At 43.6% G+C, this 6,007-nt stretch overlaps 1 long non-coding RNA gene across 2 annotated transcripts; it reads right to left on the bottom strand.

Moving 5' to 3' along the window:
• Positions 1–2,123: 2,123 nt before the first annotated feature.
• Positions 2,124–5,417, bottom strand: LOC140218485 (uncharacterized). 2 transcript variants are annotated; one of them, XR_011894758.1, is made up of 2 exons: positions 5,348–5,417; positions 2,124–2,290 (listed from the first exon to the last, which is right to left on the bottom strand). It is a non-coding gene; the product is annotated as an uncharacterized lncRNA (long non-coding RNA). The 2 variants fall into 2 exon arrangements; XR_011894760.1 differs by lacking the exon at positions 5,348–5,417 and adding an exon at positions 5,180–5,340.
• Positions 5,418–6,007: the final 590 nt, after the last annotated feature.

The following is a 6,007-nucleotide window of genomic DNA, read 5'->3' as shown; positions in this document are numbered from 1 at the left end:
TGCAGTCACTTCCCTCCATATTTGTTTCGATGAAGGCTTGCCCTTTGGTGCTACTCTGGATCCACCCCCGTTTCCTGTGATTACCACTATGGGCTTCAAGGCACACACCCTCAGGAAGACTTTTCATGCACAAACCTGGTTCTTTCACACTTTTACTAAGACAGACATTGAAAGCAAGGATGGCATAGCAGGCATGTTGGTTACAGAAGTACTCTATTAAATAGCTTTGTAAGTATTCATCTTGTGGACATGTCCATATCCTCTTCTGCTGAATTAGCTGGGGGAGCATGTCTCCTTCTCATGCTTACCCCAGCCCAGCCAATCAGAACTTCAGCAGCGGATGAAATGGACATTTCCACTAGGTGGACACGGAATACATCCCCTGTGCTCTGTCCTATCTTTCCACCCTTCTCCATGTATTTTACTCAGTAAACTACTGGTTCAGCATGTTGGCCACCTTAATCAATCTTCCAGTAGCTCAGCACTTGAAAGGTATACAATACAGATAAGGCACTGTAAACCCAAGCAGTTAGGCTGGCGATTGCTGCTGTTATGCACCATACAGGCAGACGCAATGGCTTCACTGTAGCTTTCTAAGTTAACTTTACTGAACTTTGAATTTAGAGAAGGCAGAATATAAAAACAGACTAGCATCTTTCTTATGTGCTTCACGCCTCTGCTTTTTTGTGTTACTAAAATAAGTATGTTGAACCTAAATGAAGTAGAAGGAAAAGGAAATTGTCACACAAATTTCATTTCACTGTCTTTTTAAAGGTATAGCAATATTTTTTAATTGCAATACAAGTTGTTACTTGTTTCGATCTTAATGTTCATTCCTCATACTCCAATTGGACTACAACTGTTCCCTCATCCACAGCTATCAAGGCCTTATGGCAACTTTGGAAGCTCTCTGAACTGAGTAAATGCTATGCATTGCATTATTTCTTAATACATTTTCATGGCTGCCTTTAACCTCTATAGTTCCTCATTAAAGCCAGCATCTCTCTTGTGACCACATTTAAAAGCTTGTGGTAATGTATGCCTAACAAGAAATATGGGTACTTTGTAGTGCTAGTATGCTCTAAGTAAATTGTTCTATGCAAAAATTTCTGACATAATTGTCTGACAAATACTGCATCATGTTTGCTATTTTGCCTTCTGTTTCAATTTCACTGCATCTATACATTTTACGAGTGCATGAGTAGGGTTTAAGGCTGTTCTTTAAAATGCTCATGAGCACTTATCATGATCAGTTCCCCATATAAGTGGTTTTGCTGATGAGAATACAGGAATACGAGCAAAATTGACATGGAACCAACATATAGATAACGTCTGCATGACTGCCTATCAAAAGTCATATTTTCTGAGAAAAAAAAACTGGAACGTGCATCGCGTAATGTAAAACTTATTGCGTACACCGCCTTCATTAGGACGATACTAGAATATTCAGCCGTTGTTTGGAGTCCCCATCAAGTGACGCTTAAGAGGAAGTTGGAAAGGATACAGAGTCTGGCGGCACGTTTCATTTGTTCGACATACCGAAGGAAGGAATCGGTCACGCTTATGTTACAGCGTTACAACTTCTATCTTCTTGAGGTACGTAGGAAAAAAATATAGGCTGAAGGTGCTTTATCAAATAATGCAGGATCAACTTTAGATTGATAAGCTCAAATATCTACATGCTCTAGGCAAAAGATACCCGCGAACTAACCACGACTATGTCATAAAGCCGACCGTATCAATAGTGATACATATCGATACTCATTTTTTCCTGGATGCGATAGAAATGTGGAACCAATTGCCAAACGCTATTGTTAGCCTAAAAGATGTCACAGACTTTGAAAATGCTGCTGAGGCATATTTATGGGAGTTTTCGATTTAGTTTTGAAGTGCCAAGTGATATGTGCAACTTGATATTCATTGTACGTATTTTGATAAATGTCAGAAGTGTGCTGAACAGCATTCAAGTGAACATCTTATTCACTGTGAATTGACAAGTGTTAAGCAACTTTACGTACATTGACATTGTCCATATTTGATTTATGTAATTGGATTGTCCTCTCTGTTATGACCCTCTATGAGGGTTGACAGTATTAATAAATAAATAAATAGACAACGAGGGATGTGGGTAAGAACACTTTATTTTCAGCACACATGTTTTTTTAATGAACGGCTGTTATACTGCTAAAATCTGCACATTTAATAAAAGTACACTGCTCTGCTTCATCACTCCATGCTAAGTGCAAGTATCCCGTACCAGGAAGTCAAACCAAGACGTGGGATGTTCAGTCTGTGAAAACAAAAACGAGTTTGAAACATTAACGTGCAAAAACTAAAGCACACTCAAGAAAATAAACACAGCACAGGAACATATCCAATGAATCAGAATTACCTTTGAGAGCAAACATATAGTTTCTATGGCACAGTGAAGAAACCTTATTCCTCCGGCTTTCTTTGTGCGCAAGAAAATATGAAAGTGCATGCGTTCTCCCCATATTGTGTATCTGTCACCTTTTCACACACAACAAAGATGTTGTCTCAATGTACCCAACTGTCTTTGCATATCCATTTCTCTGCTCTCATACCATGATACCTACAGTTAAAGGCTATAGCAATGCTTAGCTTGAATGAACCAACACAAGCTACATGCACTGTGCTGTTGAACATGGCATTGTAAGTTAAGATTCATGCATAGCACATTCATGTGCTATAAACATTTGATTGTTATTGTAGGCAAGATAAATAAAAAGAAGGTATGTAAATAAGGATGTTCCCTAATAAGCTGTGCAGAAGTGCTCTCCCGTTTGGACAGAAGCCGAGCACAGCTGCAGTGAACAAGAAGCCAACTTATACAGCATTTAAAATCTAGGTTCTAAATGTGCTACAGATTTTTCTGAATTCATGGTCGAAAATCTAGGTGTTAAAGGTGACAAACATTTAAACAGGTCTCTGTTCGGACTGGTAATGCAATGTGCCGCCTAGTTTGATAAAATATGCCATATCACTGGTCTCCCAAGCTAAGGCTGCTGTCTAGTTGCAAGTGCAAATCACTCAATTATGTCTAGGGCACGTTTCAGCAAAAGACAGCCAAGATTACTGTGCCACTGAGGTCTATTTCCTGACATCTGATTTCTTCTCAGAAAGCTACCTCTCTAAAAAAAAAAACCTTCACAACAAAATAACCCAAACCTTTCTTGAGAAAAACCATCACACTGGTCCTTGAACACTAATTACACAGTGGCTCCTTGCGATGTAATGTTATGTACGTCAGCACCTTACAAAGTACAGGAAAATTTAATAATGGCAGCGTGACAGGTACACAAAAGAAGTAAAGAGATAAAACATCACACAGGCTGCCATCAGTGTTCATATCTCTAGTTCAATGTGGATGTTTTTAGCAGTGAATACATGTTCTCATTAAACTGAGTCATAATATTACAAAAGCGAAGGGCAAGGGTCTTTACATTCTAAACTGACAAATGTGCTTTATTACAATTCACCGCAATACAGGAGGTGTTTTGCAGTGAACGGTCACGTAAGGTTTTGGCTAACTACGGCGGGCGTGTCCTGCAGCGAGGCGTCTTGTGTATTGCGGTAAAGCGTATTATTGTGACAAGAGCTAATCTGGCATGTATGGCTTTAGCCAACAAAAGTTCTTAAGACACCATGCATCCTGCCGCAAAAATCTGCTTTGTTGAGAGTAGAACATTAGGTTCGTCGCCAACAGAAACCATACATTCCAGATTCACGTAAATCTTTCCCAATATTGGCATGCTTCACCGCAACACACAACTATGTTGCGGTGATAACGGTGGTCGAACAGGCTGGTGCAAATGTTTCGACAGGGGAGCGTGCCTTCATGAGGGCAACTGCTTTCCTTGGCAGTTTTCATATACGTGAGTCCCCCCAATTCCCAACAGGGAGATTTAGCTGGACCTTTGCCAAGAGACGTACCGACAAGCGTTTGGTAGTGGCTGGTAGAGATACAGGAGTCTAAAAAGCGTTGCTAAATTCGGTTCCGTAAGGTTAGCTTCACCGCAATACAAATAGATTAAGCAGTTAGAGATAAATGTTTTGCGGTGAATCATAGCAAGGGTACCTGGCCTTTGATGCAAAGCAGCTTCCCAAGAGGCACGCTAATCCAGTGGCTAGTTATGCAGTTCCCCGCATGCGAGTGAGTTCCCTGCGTTCGGCGGTTTCCCAGTGACATACAAAATGACATTGATTGACTGTGTTGTAAATGGGCGACGGCACTATATGCTGATCGATGCAAAAGCGTCGTTTCGCTTTCGAAAACTGCGCTCGGCTAAAGAAAACACCTTGACTCGCATATGACCAAAGCAGTTAGACAGGAGACTACGAAATTACGTAGCTATTATGGAAGAAATCAACAGTTCAGAAACAAATGGCTGTGTAAACATTAACTCAATTGCTTACGAGGCCGACAAACCAAAGGTTCAAAGCATCACAGCCACGTCCGAAATAGCGCTGAAGGCCAGCCAGTACACTTATTAGGCGCCTCGGCGCGCGTAATGTAACAGGAGACGGCAGGTGCACGCAAACATCATTAAGGAACACATATCATTTATGTCGGTGAAAGCGGTCACTCTTCAGTTCTGACATGCTTCAGCGCGTAACACTAGTATACTGCGGCGAAGCTGACTTCAGGACGCCGATTTCTTCAACTCATCTAGCGAGGCAGGTCCGTTTATCACGCTTGGCAACGTTTGACATTTCCTGCCTTAATTTCGTTTGTTCTTTTTAATTTTCTTATCACAGTGACCCTGTATCACGCAGTAGCAGAGCTAGTGCCGCGTCTTAACTGCGTTAGGAAAGGCAAGCGTGTATGCAGCAGGCACGGCAGCATTGGCTCTTGTTTGGAAACTTCAAGAGACGCTCTTCCGCGCAGCGATGTCATTTGTATTATTAAAAGAATGCAGGTGATGATTAAATGAGCCGCAGCAAAGCTGTAAAAAAGCAGTAGTAATGCTGTTCTAAGATCCTCTCGCTCGAGCGAGATGGTCTTAAAAGAAAGCGCGATGTAACGCGATCTGACGGAACAGCTCGTCATGCCAGTGTTTTCTTACGTCCTCGTTCTTTCGCGCATCCTCCCCTGAACCAGACTACTGAATGGTTCTGTGCACGCACTGACGATCCTGACGGAGGCAATACCACTCACATGAGCAGCTCCATATAAGATGCCACGGCCCATTCCACATGCCGGCTGCAATTTGACGCGGCCAGGATGCAAAATATGCGCACAAGGTACGTAATGGTAACGCGTCAAACTGCTCACAGCCCCAATCCTTTATTACACGCATATAGCGTGGAAAGATGAATTACTCACGCTCTAAGTGGGCAGGGAATACGGACCGTTTCGCAGCGCAACCGGCTCCGTAAGACGGCCGCCATGGAAATGAGCGGATGTGACATCATGGGTTATAGCGGACGTGACGTCATAGGTGAACGTAGACATTTCGGGCACCTTTCGTCTGCTGTGCCCCGGGCACAGCAGACACGGCCTTTTCGCAGCGCCTCCTGGGCAATGCAAGAGCCCCATAGTGAAGCAGCGCAACACGCCCCGAGTGAGGCGACGCTGCAGCCACAGGAAGCTGGAAAGAGCGGCACCTACCTTCAGGCCGCCACGCGGAAAAAGCAGGAGCCCAGGGGACAATGCCCTTTGTCGCGTCCGAATCACGCGGAAAAGGACACAGGGAAGCAGGGAGAGGTAGGAGAGAGTGAAAGGGTGATTATCGCTGGCGACTCAAACATGGCTGGGTGCTCAAAAGCAATTGTGGAGAGGGTGAAAGGCGACAAAAGAGTGGCGGTAGGGACATTTCCAGGGCGGACACTGAGTTATGTCATGGAGCGAGCAAAAGAAAAGCTCACGGAAACAGCCCACGTGCGCAACCTTGTCGTAGTAGCAGGTGGGCTAAATGACGTCCTAAACAGGAAAGGGCCAGGACTAGCCCAGCGCTTAGCGAAGGGGGTGGACGACTTGCGCGAG

This window comes from Dermacentor andersoni, chromosome 1 (assembly GCF_023375885.2).
Source record: "Dermacentor andersoni chromosome 1, qqDerAnde1_hic_scaffold, whole genome shotgun sequence".
NCBI lineage: Eukaryota > Metazoa > Arthropoda > Arachnida > Ixodida > Ixodidae > Dermacentor > Dermacentor andersoni.
The sequence above is the reverse complement of the archived record's forward strand: the minus strand, read 5'-3'. Positions and strand labels throughout refer to the sequence as shown.